The following is a 16,533-nucleotide window of genomic DNA, read 5'->3' as shown; positions in this document are numbered from 1 at the left end:
ATCCTGATTTTTCCTAACGTGCTTGGAAAGCATCAGAAGATGACCCAAGTGCTAGGGACCCCCTATCCATGTGGGAGACTCAGATGAAGCTTCTGGCTTCAGTCTGGCCCTAACCTAAGCTGTTGTGGCTCTTTGGGGGAGTGAGCAGTGGATGGAAGGTTTCTTTTTAGTAACTTTGTCTTTCAAATAACTAAATAAACCTTAAAATTTTTTCTTCTTAAAGGACCCCCCCAACCATCTCCCATGAGAGGGGCTGACAACATTGTTTCTGAAAGCTGTCATGCTTTCTTAGCATGAAATGTCATCTGAAAAGCTAAAGTACAGTGCCTCCTTCCCCTTACTACTGCTTTATGGGATGGAAGCAGCGCGGGGGTAATCATGTTCTTTCATTTTAGAGGAAAACCGTTGAAGAGGAGCCTGATGGAGTTCCAGGTCCTGTGGTAGAAGTAAGAATTAGGGTAGATTTCTGGTACACTCAGAACACTGCAGATAGTTGCTTTCTCTAAACTGATGTTTTCCCCAATAAAGTTAGACTCGTAATAAAGATGTGTTTGGGCAGTTCTTTTGCTGCTGCTTTGAGCTTGCTACTAATGAGTTGATGTGTCTAAATGTGGGACTAAAGAATTTAAGATAAAAACGGAAAGTGGCAGAAATTGTGTAAGCCAAGATACCTCTCCTTTGTTGTGAAGTTACCAGGAATGCTATTTTCTGTGTGTCCCAAGATAAATCAGGCATTTCCTCAGTTTCTTTTTTTATTAGATTTATTTCTTTTTATTGGAAGGGCAGTTTTATAGAGAGAAGGACAAACAATAAGAGCTGTCATCTGCTGGTACACTCTCCAGATGCCTGTAATGGCCAGAGCTGAACTGATCCAAAGGCAAGAATCAGAAGCCAGGAGCTTTTTCCAGATCTCCCACAATGGAGCAGTTTCCCAAGGTTTTGTGCCATGCTCTGCTGCCTTCCTACGCTCTAAACAGGGAGCTAGATGGGAAGTGGAGTAGCCAGGACACAGCCAATGCCTTATGTGATCCCAGACCCTTGGACATTCAGGATTTAGTCATTTTTTTAAATTGCCTTTGAGATTGGATGTCTTACTTTTTTTTCTTCCCCCTTCTTAGGTAATTAAGTCTTAATTTTAAGTCTTCTTTTTCTTCCAGAAGTAGTTCTATATGCTTAGTAATACATATAGGTTGATGGCGTTGAGGCTTAGATTTAGATTTCTGTTGAAAGACACTATTCTGGTACCTACTAGCTGGAGTGAGGATGAAAGGTTAGCTGCAGGGAGAGTTGTGTGGGGCTGACCACTGTTTTATCAATACTGCAGCTAATCATTTACTTTATATTTGTTTAGGTCAATCTTGCAAGGTCTTATGTAAAACTATCTATTGGGATTTCAAAGAGAAGTTGAGTTTTTCATTTTTCTGAAAGAACTTAATTTGCTTTCTTACTTGCTTTTCATCCCCCCTCTTCTCTTTCCTCAGTGGTCAGATACATTGAGAGTCCTTTTCTCTTTGTGTGCATTCTAATATTAATGTCTAAAGATTATATTAATTTTTAGCAAGTCTGTCCTTGTTGACTGTTTTGCTACATTTATTTTATTGTTCTCTGCTTTTCTTGAAATATCTTGCCCAGATTTTTAATCACCTTCTTTTTGCCCTTGAAATGTGTATTTTAATTAGGCCTGGCATACTTCTTTATCTTTAATTCTGAGTTATATGGTGGGAGGAATCAAAATTCTTTTTATCAATACCTATTTTGTAAATTGAAGCTTGTTTTGCGTCTCTGTGTAGTCTGTTATTCTATTTTACTCATTTTAAATTTATGTGATTATTGCGTTTGAATCAAATTTTTTTGAATAGTGTACTCATCCATATCTTTTCTTTAAGATACTTATATGTTTTCTGTTTTTTTTTTAAAAAACATAATCCTAAGGAAAAATAAAAAAATGAAGACTTCTGGTTTTTAAGAATATTTATTTTGTAAAGGTATTAATTTATTGTTCAGGAGAATTTACATCTCTTAAAGCTGGTTGAACCTTCTAAAGCCTAAGATAGGCTTACCTGTGTAGTATTGCAAGAATGTCAGGAATAATAATTGTGAGATATAAAAGAGGCCTTTTGCCTTTCATGCTGTAATTCATCTCTCGTTAGAACTCAAAATGAACAAAGATCTTACAGGAAAAAAATTTCACAGTTAGGCTGGGCCGACTTTGACTCCTGCATGTGGGCTCACTGACATTACTCTCCACTTGGCTGCCTTCAGATGTTTGCAGACTGGCTTATTGGATTAATGATCTGTTGCTTCAGAAATGATAACATAAAGTCAGCATAATATGGCAGTTTTTCATTTCTGTCCTAGTTTTCCTGTTTTGAAGAACTCTTCTTGTTGAACTGAGGTCCTTTTTATTTCTTTGTACCAGATATAAGTTTGTTTTAAAAATTCTGATTACAGCTAAAACATTTACCTGATCCAAAATTGAAAAGTTACAAAAGAGAACATAGCAAGAAGTCCTGTTTGTGCTATCCATTTTTCTTTCATTATAGTTCTTAGTATTTTCCTCCAGAAATATTTTATGTATATACAGCAGATTACATACAAAATAGAGTTTACACTATACAGATTATACAGCAATACAGATTACACAAAACAATGCAGTTTTAAAATAACATAGGAGGCAGTGAGGTACAGGGAGAAGCTTGCATCTACTGGTTCATTTCCCAAGAGTCCACGCTGTTGGGTCTGGGCAGGCACCAAAGCCATGAATTCAATCCAGGTGGTTGGGTGCATAGTGCCAGGAAGCTGGAGCCAGGACCTGGAGCCACGCAATTAAGTGTGGGATGTGATTTCTTAATTGCTAGATCAAATGCCTGCTGCTGTGTTGCTTTTAATTCTACATTTAGAGTTGTATTATTTGATTGTGAAATATGCTTTAATGTAATTTATTTTTACTTTGATTTTCTTACTTAAATAATGTACTAAGTATTGTTTAGCTTATTCTTACAGCCATTAAATTTGATCCTATAACCCTCTGATCTAAACCTCTGCACTCTACCCCCAAAGAAAGCAAACTGCTTTCTTGGTTCCTTAGATACTTAAACCAGGATGCCTGTTCTTGTGCCCTCTAGTCTCACTGCTGTCAGCATTGTAAGGCAACGCATCTGGAATGTAATTATTTGCCTTGTTCATGGCCTTAGGCTAGGTGCTGACTTATTGACTGTGTAATATTGAAGATGCTTTTACTTAACAAATAATTGATAATGTTGCATTTTAGTGTATTGTCTATATAGCCATTAGCATTCACTGTGTTTTTTCAAATGCTTAAGGTGTCAGGTCTCATAACCACTTTACTAGTTTATTACTGTTTCAAATCTTTGATGCTGTAAAGTTGTGATTCATGTAATAGCTGAATATTTTTTCGTTTCACTGTAGTCTCTCTTGGTTTTTTTATAACATAATTTTTCTGATCTTTAGCTCCTGACCTTGCCTCTTGACTGTAAACCTTATTTGCCTGTCTGTCCTTCATTCTTTATTTGCTTTAATTTCAAGGATTTATTTTTATTTGAAAGAGTTACAGAGATAGAGGGAGCAACAGAAAGTGAAAATGAAATCTGTCTCCCATCTACTAATTTACTCCCCAAGTGGCCATAATATCAGGGCTGGGCCAGGCTGAGGCCAGGAGCCAGAGTCTTTTCCGGTCTCCCATGTGAGTTCACTTCTCCCATATGAGTTCATTTCTTTCACTTTTTTCCCAGGTAAATTAGTAGGGAGTTGGATCATGAGTGGAGCAGCCAGGAAACAAACGGGTGCCCATGTGGGATACCTGGTACATAATGGGGACTTAACCCACAACACTACAAAGCAAGTTCATTTGCTGTTCTTTTAATTTTGATTGATGTTCTGTGATCTTGGAGTACGAAAGACTATATGGATGTAGTATTTTCTGCTGTAAAAAAAAAATGATCAAAAAACCTCAGTCCTGTCTTGTCAGTTGGTTTTGATGATGCTGTATTTGTGTTTTCTAGCTTGAGTCGGGTATGAGTTTTTACACTCATGTTAAGAGATGCTGAGCATTATTTAAAGACATGGTGAAAGGTGCTCTGGTGAGTGCTAGGAAGAAACCATACAGTAAACACATAAGAGGTGCTCTTTGCCATGAGCCAGCTGATGTCAGTATAGACAGCATGCAGTGCAGTGTCAGCCATAAAGTGGAAATGTGGAATGGTCTTATCAGCTGTGTTCTGTTTAGAGCATGTCGCAGATGACCAGAGAGAATAGACAGCATCGCCTTCCTCACTGTCTTTGTTAGGCATCTTTATCATGGAGTGTCTCCTCCTGTCCTGGTCATAATAAGGTGTCCAACCTCTGACCACTGGGCCACTGAGTCATTTCACCTCACGTCCTCTGAAGGTTGTTCCATTGATCATGGCACGTGGTTGCCATGATACATGATTTGCCTGTGGGTGGTGGTGAATTCCAGTATCATTGTTGGGGTTCTGTCTCTTAAACAGGAGAGAAAATTAATGTACATACACCAGGTTAACATGAGTACTTACTGCTCTGTTAGTAGTGTTGTAATTCCAGATCAGGATTTTTTTAGAATTTTTCTGGGTCTGTGATTAACCTTAGTTACTTGAGTGAGGAGAGGGGAATATTGTAATACTTTCAACTATACATCAGTGCATCCCCAGGAAGATGAGCCTTAGCTGGCAGGCTGTGAGCTAATAGCAAAATCTGTTCTATCCGGATGTGTTTTCTGCTTTCAGGCTTTGCTGAGGCCTGTACTCTTGCCTCTTTCTTGGGCAGTGTACCAGAACAGTGATTCCACATGTCTCCATTGTGTCCTCTGCACTGCCTTTATGCTTCATATTTTCTGCATTTAGTACTTTTTTGGTTTATTTTCATTGGAAAGTCAGATATACAGATTGAAGGAAAGAGAAGAGATCTTCCTGTTCGTTGATTGACTCCCCATGTGGCTGCAACAGCTGGAGCTGAGCTGATCTGAAGCCAGGAGGCAGGAACTTATCCAGGTCTCCCAAGTGGGTGCAGGATCCCAAGACTTTGGCCTTCCTTGCATGCAGGGAACTGAATGGGAAGCAGGGCCGCTGGGATTAGAACCAGTATGGGATTCTGGCGTGTTCTAGGCAAGGATTTTCGCTACTAGGCTCCTGCCCTGGGCCCTGCTTTTGTTATTTTTAAGGTAGACATAGTTGTCACTTACTTTCCTGTTCAAGACCCCATGATAGTACATCCTTCTGCGCAAGTGATACATTCTTGGTACTCCCCTCCCTTCTCCCTGCCATCAAAAAAAAAGCCTCCTGACATGGTACAGATTTCTATATTTCTGTTTTGGGGAAGTGTTTGGATCAAAATAGGGTCTTTGTTTGCAGGCTTACATCTTATCTTAGCGATTACATTATGGAAGTCCATTCAGGTTTTCTGTTTTACCTCAATCTTTTTCTTTTTTCTCAATGCTGAATAATAGTTCATAGTGTGGATACATCATAAATCATTTGAACATTCTGTTCTAGTATGCTTTGAGCATTTTCTTAAAAAGAAGCAAACTTTTCCTCCCATAACCATGAAACTTTGGCAGTTAATATTATGGATGTATCCTTTTCTTTGGTGCCTTTTTAAAGATTTATTTTTTTATTTTTATTGGAAAGGCGGATATACAGAGAGGAGAGACAGAGAGGAAGATCTTCCGTCCAATGATTCACTCCCCAAGTGAGCGCAATGGCTGGAGCTGAGCCAATCCGAAGCCAGGAGCCTCTTCCGGGTCTCCCACATGGGTGCAGGTTCCCAAAGCTTTGGGCCGTCCTCGACTGCTTTCCCAGGCCACAGGCAGGGAGCTGGATGGGAAGCGGGACTGCTGGGACCAAAACTGGTGTCCATATGGGATCCCGGGCGTGCAAGGCAAGGACCTTAACCATTGCGCCATCGCACCAGGCCCAGCCTTTTTTGTTGAAATGCCTTCTTTTTCTTCCAACCCCTTTAATAAGGATTTAATTTTTTTTTTTAAAAATGGGAGGGAAAGATCTTCTCTCCACTGGTTCTCTCTTCCATTTGTTGTTTTTTTTCCCCTAAATGCCAGCAGTAACCTGGGCCAGGCTGAAACAAGGAGTCTAGAATTCATCAGAATCTCCCATTAGACTTTCAGGGACAAAGTATGTAGACATTAGCACTGCTATTGTTCCTGCACATTAGCAGGGAGCTGGACTGAAAGTGGGGCAGGACTCTATGCTACCTGCTCCAATATGGGATTGCAGTTAATCCAAGTGGTGACTTCACCCACTCACCCCTGTTATGTGTTAGAGTCTGCATATTATTTCATTGGAATTTCTGGATTAAATGGCATTTAACTGTCTATCTTTTGTCTATCTTTGAGTATTGATGTTTTGCACAAAAGACTAACCTTGTGAGTGTGAGAAAAATAACTCCTCTTGTGTCTTCTCCATCATCACATGTTGTTTTAAATTGTGATGGGCATTAAGCCAGAACCCATTATTATTTTGGTTTGTACTTCTTTTGACCACTGCTGAGTTAAATAATAATACTTGGAAATTATGGTATTTGTACTTCTATGAGGTATATATTCACATTCTGTTCCCATTTTTTTCATGTTGATATCTTTTTTTCTGAAGATTTTTATATGTTTGTTTATTTTTAAGGTTTTACTCATTTGATAGGCAAGGGTTACAGATAGGGAGAGAGAAGATCCACCATTGGAATCCCTAGATAGCCATATTAGCCAGGATTGGTCCAGGTCAAAACTAGGAATCAGTTTTCCAGGCTTCTTCCCCTGTGTAGCAGGGGCTCAAGTACTTCAACCATCTTGTGCCGCTTCTAGGCTATTAGCAAGGAAGCAGGGGTAGCCAAGATGAGGAACTTTGCCCGTTTGGGATCCCAGTGTGGCATTGCATATGGCAATTTTATCTGCTTTGCCACAGTGCCAGTTTCCTTTGTAGGTGTATTTAAGCAGTTAAATGACTTTCTACTAATTGGTGTCATTTGTCTTTTGATATTTTGTGTGGCCGTTTAAAATAAATTGTATCAGGCATGTGTGGTGCCTACTTCTGTAACTCTGTTAACTACCCCTTGGGATACCCACACCCAATATTGGGATGCCTGGTTCAAGACCTGGCTCCCTTGTGTTTCTGATCCTGCATCTTCTAGTGCTCTTGGAAGGCAGCAGATGACGGTTCAAGTGCTTGGATTCCTGCTGCCCATATTGGAGACCAAAATGGAGTACCTGACTTGCATTTGGTCTGCTCCAGCTCTACATGTTGCAGTCATTAGGAGAGTAAGTTAACACAAGACTTCTTTGCCGTGCTAGTTTTTGAATAAATGGAGAAGTTTAAAATATTTTTTTTACAGGCAGGTTTATAGAGAAGTTGGGAGCAGAGGGAAAGGTCTCCCGTCCACTGGTTCATTCCCCAAATGGCCTCAGTGGCTGGAACTGAGGCAAAACAAAGACATGAGCTTCTTCCAGCTCTCTTGTGGTTACAGGATCCCAGTGCTTTGGGCCATCTTCTGCTTCTTTTCTAGACCATAAGCAGGGAGCTGGATGGGAAGTGAAACAACTGGATAGAAACAGGCGCACACATAGTGTGCCGTGCTTGCAGATAAAAGATTAGCAAATTGAGCCTTCATCTTGGTCCCTAGGTAATTTTTAAAAATCAAATGTTTTTAAATAAACTAGATAGTACTTGGTATAAAACAAAAGCAAAAATTATTGGAAGGCAAGAGTGTGAAGTGAATGCTTTCTTACACTGGTTTACTGCCCAAATGCCTGCCAACAGTCAGCCAGGATTGGGCCAATCTGATGGCAGGAGCCAGAAGCTCAGTCTGTGTCTCCTCCTCAAGTGGCAGTGAGCCAACACCTGCCTCCAAGTGAACATAAGCAGGAAACTGTTGTTGGGAACGGAGCAGGACTTGAACCCAGGCACTGGGATGCAGGGTGTGCAAGTTGAAATGTATATACTAATGCTAGGTCAAACATGCACATCCAAGGCTTTGTTCTTATTTTCCTATGTGTGTATTTATCATTTGTTTTGTTACAAGGGAGATTCCTGTTTGGGATGTATATGCCTTTCCACCCTTAGGTTGCATACACACACTCTGTCTCTTACAGAGTTAAATTATAAAGCAGAACAGTAGAGATATGTAAGCGATTTATTGTAGACGCTTAACATTATGCAATCATGGAAACAGATTAAATAGTTTATATGAGGTTATTGCTTTTATATCTTTTGTAAAAGAGAAAGGACTTTTCAGTTTGGTGTTCTAAGGAAAGAATTTCACATTTCAAATTTAGACTTTCATATAAATTGGCATGTTCCAAATTCAGACTGACTTCTTTGCAAAAATACCATGCTTGAATGCGAGGTAGTGATTGTCTGATTGCTTTTAAGTTTTTAAGACATTATTCTAAAGACCATTTTAGTTTTTCAGGATCTATATTTATTTGACTTGGCTGTGTGGAAGAAGCCTGGGCACTGAGCTGGCTCAGGGGAGGTTTTTAGAACCCTTCCTTCTGTCTCAATCTGTGATAACCCTTTCTTTCACAATTCTCACTGACATCACATCTGCAGGATTTCTGTGCTTGTAAATGGTTTGAAGAATGTTTATTTTGTGTTTATTTATAGCCACATCTGCAGAATTTGTGTGGATATCTTCATATTATTGAAATATAAATTTCTCAATGTAGGCACTGAATGTGAGTCTACATACATTTAAATGAGTGATTTCTTTTTCAAAATAAAGGGGACCAGTACAAGACTCAAAAACCAGAGGATGGAGCCAAGATTTTGTTCTTTTTTTCTTTGAGAAGAAATACACTAGATAATGTCTTTTTTTTAAAAAAAAAATAAATGAATAGGGCCTGCCGGCGTGGCCTAGCAGCTAAAGTCCTCGCCTTGAACGCGCCAGGATCCCATATTGGTGCTGGTTCTAATCCCAGCAGCTCTAATTCCCACCCAGCTCCCTGCTTGTGGCCTGGGAAAGCAGTGGAGGACGGCCCAAAGCTTTGGGACCCTGCACCTGTGTGGGAGACCCGGAAGAAGTTCCTGGATCCTGGCTCCGGATTGGCATAGCATCGGCCGATGCGGCCGCCTGGGGAGTGAATCATCGGATGGAAGATCTTCTTCTCTGTCTCTCCTTCTCTCTGTATATCTGACTTTCCAATAAATAAATAAATAAATGAATAAATAAATCTTTAAAACAAATAAATCTTTTAAATAAATAAATAAATAAATAAATGAATAGGGGCTGATTTATCCTAACCTTGGGCTGTCTACTTCTATTTCCCCCTAACTGGGCACATGTACTCAGGTCTGAACACATACTCTTATGCAGACTTAAGTGCACGATGTAAATGTTCGAGAGGCCCCAAGTATGAGAAGACAGGCAGAAACACAGTGGCCCACCCAGACATTACTGAAGTGGAAGAAGTAAAAGGAAGGAGTGCTTGAGTAAACTCAGACTGCAGCAGTCTAAAATTTAGAAATTAGGTGGTACAGTGAAATTAGAAGGAAGGGTTTTAAGGGCAAAATTGGTTTGTCTCAAAAGGCCTAGTAAAAGAAAATTCCACAGATCCTCTCTGTGGGCATTTTGTGGTCTCTCTTCTGTTATGACATACTGTTCCTGCTTATTCTTCATAGATATCACTCATTAGAAATGGTTGTTTATATAATGCTGTCATCATGTGTAGGAAGAGCAGTTTCTTACTCTATTGGATGTGTAGTATGATGGCTTTTTCCTAGCATTGCTGATCTCTTTTTGAGATTGACAAATGATTTCCATTTCAGAAAGAAAAGGCATTGGGCATCTGTTACATGATCAAAAGCAATGAGTGGTTTTAGTTTTCATATCTTAACCACAAAAGTTAACCAATAACTTCCTGTATTTCCTGTCTGTAGGTACAGTATGAGCCACACGAAACTGTTCATTGACATTTTTTTAGCAATGAGGAAATCAGCACTGTGTTAAGCCTTTTTTGGTTTGTTTCCTAAAAATTTGCATTTTGTTCGGGTCTTAATCTCTTTTATCAAACCATAGACTTACTGTACTAGTGGTGTTTAATGAAACCTGTATATAGGTATTTGGGAGCTCACTTTTTTGTGAAATGTAGGGTGGTGTGTCTGTGGGTGCTGCAGGCTAGGCCAACCCAGGCTTTACTCAGTCCCTGTACCCATGAGTGTCGGGGTCCCATGATCGTGCGTGTCACCTCCCCCAGGTCCAAGTGAACTAGCTGAAATTGCAGATCACAGGGATGTGCCCACACATCTCCCAGAGAATCTGCCCTCAGACCCAGTTCTCTTGCATGCTGGTTAGTGCCATGGTTCAGCCTAACATTACATGTCTCCTGTTTCAACGATCGTTGATAAATACTGTAATCTAGCCCTGCCAGGTAAGCCCCAGCCCTAACTTTAGTGTGCACCAGTGAGTGGTAATTGACATTTGTCAGTGCTAACTATGCCAGCTCTGCTATCCCACAAGGGCTAGTGCTTTTGGTCTGAACCTTAAAGATTTTTGTGTTTCCCCCCTCAATATCCAATCGCCAGGTGGCTCTGACCAGTGATTTTGTTTTTGAGATTTATTTTATTTGAAAAGCAGAGTGACAAGACTTCTATTCACTGATTCACTTTGCAGATGGCTGCTATTGCTGGTTCCAGGAGCCAGGAATGGCCAGGTGGGTGTCAGTGACCCCATGCCCTAAAATCATCTACTGTTTTCTTAGCACATTAGCAGGGAGCTGGTTCAGAAACAGAGCAGCTGGGACTCCAACCAGTTGTCTGGTATGGGATGCTGGCTTTGCAAACAGTTGCTTAACCCTCTGTGGCATGATGTCAGCTCTAGTTATTTCTAATTATATTTCCCAAATTTGTGGAGTTGTTTGCAGTTGAAAAGTACTTATGTAGTGTTGGGGAGTACTTTGTAAATTACAGACTTTCTTAGAAGGTAGATGTCCAAGAGCTGATATATTATAACTAAATGGTTTCTTCTCAAGCAGCTTTGTAATTTTGGAGGCTCTTAAGTAGAAGCAGGCAACAGATACAAGGTCAAGAGATGCAGGAAAAGTGGAGGAAACTTACAGTTGGTTTAGGAGATTAAATGATATTTTTGGTTGAATAAACTATTGTAATCTTGGAATAACAAGATGAGAGGAATTCTTGTTTTGAGCAATCTGGAGTAGAAATCTACACATTTCTGATGAGATTGAAAGTGTGTGTTTCATTCTGATTCTGAGCAAGTTCCATGTTGGAAAGATTTTGTTCATGTAGAGGACAACACTCTAGCTATCTTAAAACACTCCTGTGTGCACTGTCCTAGTGGGTTATCTTCATGCTTTCAGAATCTTGCGCTTTCCTTGTCTGCATCCCTCAGTAATTCTGGCAGATCTTCCTTGAAGCCAAATCTACCACAATTGGAAGGGTTACTTCTTAAGTTACATATGATAGAACTGACATCCATTTTTTCTAAGCCAAAATGAACATAATGGTGATCCTTAATTCTCAGCCATGTACTTTGGCCTTAAATGTAGTTGTCAGAAACTTAGACATTAGTGAAATAACTGACTTTTTGGGGAAAAAAAAAGTATCCGTTTATGGTAATAGATAGGATGCAGTTATGTAATTTTATTAGACAAGGAAAAGAGGCACTGCTTGATTTTAAATGACTATTTCACCCAGAAGGAATTTTGAGTTATGCTTTCTATGCTCTAAGAAGTTTATCCCTGATTCCTAAAGGCAATCCAGAATAATATCTCTGATAATAAAGTTTGCAAAGCAGATAACTTGTGAGATCATATTGTCACTTTTTTAAAAAAAGATTTAATTATTTGAAACAGGGATAGAGGGGAGAGACAGATGTTCATCTACCACTGGTTCATTCCCCAGATGGCTACAGTGCTAGTGCTGGGCTAGAGTTGGGAGCTTTTTCCAGGTCTCATGTGAGTGCTGAGGCCCAAAGAGTTGGACCGTTCTCCACTGTATTCCCAGGCACATTAGTAGGGAATTGGATTAGAAGTGGAGCAGCTGGGGCTAGAGCTGGTGCTCACATGGGATGCTGGCATCACAGGTGGATGGCTAGCCTGGTACGCCACAGCACCAGTCCCATGCGGTCAGTTATTTGAAAATAATAGTTAAATCAGCCAACTTTCAAGAGTTTTATACAGCTATTATCATGCATATTAACTTTATGAAAAAAATAAACAGGAAGTAGAGTTTTAGGAGAGTAACATGTGAATCATATCTTTAATGTGTGATTGCATTCTCTGTAGCATTTCATTATCTGCATATTGGTACTAATAATGACAATCCTCTTTGCGCATTTGCCAGCTTCAGGACTTCATATGAATAAAACCCCTCTGTGGTTACTAGTGCACAATTTCATTTTAGGGATGAAAGGTGTAAGATATAGAGAGGTCAAAAACTTGTCTGAGGTTACATGCTCAAATATGGAGCAAACCTCTTAACTGCTGGTTGACTGATCAACGAGATTAGGGCCAAATTGGTCTGTCCTAGCAATACGATATTATTCTCTATGAAGGAACATGAACATTGTTTTGTGCATTACCAAAAACTTTGTAGGATTTGGTGGCATCTTTGGACTCAATACCCAGTGCTACAGTGATTTCAAGAGTCTCTTCATTCCTCTGAAACACACCATAGAATGGAATTAAGAATGTTTTTGATTATTTTATATCTTATTTTATCTTTAAAGCAAAGGTGTTACTCTACATTTCCTTCACTGAGTAGTTCATATACTGTGTTTTGGGGTACTGATCAGTTAGCTAACCAGGGGTTAGCAGCTAGGACATGAGAAATGAGTGATTTTGTTAATCACAAGTAGACAGAGGAAGAGGAATGTTTTGGTCCTTCTGGTGATAGGACAGGTTGTCTAATATAAATGGCTGTGAAGTTTTTGTATGGTACTACAGAAAAACAACATGGAGATTTTGTCTCCTTTTTGATTTATATAGCAGGAACTGAAGATGATGATCTTATGTTTTAAACACAGTTGTCAGTGCATATTCAGTAAAGTTAATGTGTATGACATTGCTACCCAGGACTCCTGGTAAATTCTGAAAAGCTGTAAAAACTTTAGGAGTTGTCTCTGAGCTACAGCTTTAAGACTTGATCCCACGTGTGTGAGTCGTTGGGCTAGCCTCTGCGTCTGGGCCTCCATGTGCAGAGAGATAGGATGTTACATTTGTGAGTTTTATAGGATGGCATGCCTCATGATATTTGTCTTTGGAGATTTCCCTTTGGAATGGAAGGCTCAAGCTCTTCTTTCACACTGTTCCCAAAATGCTAACTGGTGCAGAGGAAGGTCAAATTCATACTACAGGGGGGAGATGTTTGGGGTAGTTTGAGTTTTTCCTTTTTTTCCCCTCTCTATTTGTAAAAGGCAGCTTGTGATACATTTTGTCTGAAGGAGACTTGAGCACCAAGCCAGTTAAATATATTTTACTAAAGAAAAAGAAAAACACTTCAAACAGGGCTTGAAAAATGTATTATATATTTAAATGACAACCTTGGAATGTTGTAAACACCTAGGCAAAATTAATTAAAATAGCTTTTAAAGAAATCAGATTATATTTAACATGGGATTTAAAAATTAAAATATATGAAAATCATAAATTGAACTCCTTTAAAATTTATTAATAAACTCCTTTTAATTCTACAAAATCTGGAATTTGTTCCTCTACCATTTAAGCCACTGTCATCTGTGTCTTCTCATGCATCTGGGATGAGCTTGACAGTGAAATCTTGTGCTGTGTCTCCCTGCCTCTGTGTTAACAAACTGCTGTGATGCTTGGCAGGAGAACTCGGCACATCTGGACATTGGGAAAAGGAAGGCTTTGTTTATTTCCACTGGCCCTACTATGCTGCCATGGGAGTGGAGAAACACAAAGTGCATCTTGGCAAGTATAGCAGACTGCTTGCTGCTGGGAGCCATGACAGTTTCTGCCCCAGTGCTTCCTAGGCATAGCATCGTGTTGGCGGGTATTGCCTATTCCAGGGCCCTAGGTTAAAAATCTTACATGTGGAGTAGAGTAGGTCATATTCGTCTCAGTGTGATTGGCACCTGAGTATCTCCTTCCAGGAATTGTATGTAATGTGCTACTGTGCTATCTCCTAACTCATCCCAACATAGAAGCCAAGTTGCTGTGTGTTAGGAACAGGGAATGAAGTGGCTTAGACAGTTCCCTGGGGCCAAGATGTGGACTCGGACAGCCATTTCCAAGTCCAGAACACCTTCTAAACAGCTGTTGGCCACATGATACTTACCCTTACCTCTACTTGCTTCTCTCTAAAGGAAGACAGGCAGCGATTAGCTGTCCCCTTTTCAGCTGACACAGTTGGCATTATAGAGAAACACAGTACAAAATAACTGTTCATTTCAGATGTCTGTATCTGTAACAAATAGCTTTTCAAGTTTCACATGTCAGAATTGATAAGTTAGCAAGAAAGGTTTTTTTTGTAAAATAAGAGACATTCACTGTTACAGTATACACAATTTTAATAACAAAACTTTGCTGTACACTGCGCTTTGTTCCCGCCCCCCCTTCCAGTCTCCCCTGTAATAGTATTTTCTCCTATCCCAACTTAGCTGTCCCCCTCCCGCCATCCTCCCTCCCCATTCCCAAATGGCTCTTGAAGGTGATTGAACACAATATGTGTGGGGGCTGTGGTTTGAGTTTGCAGTCTCAGTGTTATTAGGAAAGTTTACCAAACATTCCATAGATCAGACTTTAAAAAATTCACCAAGGAGGAGGAAGTTAATTAAAAGAATTGCAGAAGTTTCCACATGTCTGCAAGTAGCAGAAGGAAAAGCTTCAACAGTCATTTTCTATTGGTTTTGGCCTTATTCAAGTATATGAGTTTGCCAGCTTGCCCCAGGTTAGAGAAATATTTACCTACACATGATCTTACCATCTTGTTATTTATTGTTTCTGGCTCAAGCACTTTAGCCAGCAACATGGAAAATTGTGTCCCAGAATAGACTTTTGTAATAGGTCCTTCACTGTATTGCTAGATTAGGAAAAGGATCATGTAAGTCATCTGTTAAAAAGTTTATTTAAAAAATTTATATTGATAGCTGTAGTTCATGTAGAGGAGGGGGAAGTGAGTGTGAGAGGGGAGTGAGCACGTGCACTGGCGAGAAGGGCATTTATAGCTCCCCCTCTTACCTCTCCCCCCAGCTGCATGTAGGCCTTCCTTAAGTTTGCCTTAAGAAAATGATATGTCTGTTTTGAATTTGAGGATTCAGTCCTGGTGCTACATAGAGCTCATTTTTATTGGAAAGATGGAGTCTAGCTCTTGGTAACTAGCATTAGAATAAGCAGATGGGTTTAGTAATTATTGGAGTTAGGAAATTCAGTGAATTCCATTCATTGAGTTGATACAGAAATTAACTTGGGCATATTAAGAAATTGAATGTGTTAGTACAGATTTTTGGCTTAAAAATCAGTATCTTTGCTTCTCTGATGTTGGCAGAAGGGATCTCCTCAGTGTTCTGTGTAGATTTGCAGATTTCCAGTCTGCTCTGTCTTCAGAAAGGTGATTGAAATGCCTCACAAGCTACAGAAATGAATATAAAATGATTTCAAACTGACTGTACAATTTCTTAGGCAGATACAGTATCATGACCTTCCTTAGTTTTCCTCTCCCATGGAGATTTATTCTTATTCGTGGTGGTCATTTCCTCCTCACTTAGAAAATGAAGGACTGATGATGATGCTGAAAAGAATTACCACCACCCCCTTGCCTTGACCCCACCCCCTGTGTGGGTGTTGGTGGCTGTAAGTGCTGATGTTTAATATCCCTCAGGATCTGCAGCGTTGCTGCCATGCTACTTGACCCTAGCCAGCGGGGAGAGCATAGATGACTGAGGTTGAGACAGACATTAAGTGGAATCCTTCCTTCTGCAATTAGACAAGGAAGTTTGTGCTTTAGGTGACAGAGGGAAATACTGATTTGGCACTGTCATTCACTTCTCAGAGAACAGTAGCAGAAAAATGGAGGGTAGAAATTCAGTTATTAGCTGGAAAGCATGTCATGGTGGCTATGCCAGTCCCCTGGTTTACTAAATGGTTTTCTTTTCCACACACATTAAGACTTGCCAATTGGTGGACCATTTTGCTAACTGTACCTTTGGGATTAATGTGTCAGTGTTCCTTCAATGCTCAGTTTGAGTTAATTTTACTTGTGGTTTGAAATGGGGGGGGGCAGATATTCTTCTACTTATCCTTCCGTGTTGATAGAATCTCATGTGCCCAGGATACAGTTGAATTGTGACAAAGCTGTCATCTGACGAATGACTGTGCTCACCCTAATGAAAGAGTTGGTCAAATTTAGTTCCTGGAGCTCTCCTTTGTAACAGGGGTCTCTGTTCTAGACCCCTCTGTGGGAGCTGGTGCACTACACTCTGCCGTCTGTACCTAGGAATACCCAAGGTCTGCTTTAACAAGAGACAGAATCCTCACTGTTCAACATCCGCTAAATTAAACGCAATCGAGACTTTGCC

General features: G+C 40.0%; 1 protein-coding gene across 2 annotated transcripts in view; it reads left to right on the top strand.

Annotated features, from left to right (window-relative positions):
• CTNNA1 (catenin alpha 1) overlaps positions 1 to 16,533 on the top strand; it is a 141,634-nt gene that overhangs the window by 73,867 nt on the left and 51,234 nt on the right. The window lies entirely within an intron of this gene.

The sequence above is a fragment of the Ochotona curzoniae genome, unplaced genomic scaffold (genome assembly GCF_017591425.1).
Source record: "Ochotona curzoniae isolate NIBS_2020 unplaced genomic scaffold, NIBS_Ocur_1.0 contig_1, whole genome shotgun sequence".
NCBI classification, from domain to species: domain Eukaryota; kingdom Metazoa; phylum Chordata; class Mammalia; order Lagomorpha; family Ochotonidae; genus Ochotona; species Ochotona curzoniae.
Note: the sequence above shows the minus strand (reverse complement) of the source record. Positions and strands in the feature narration are given on the sequence as shown.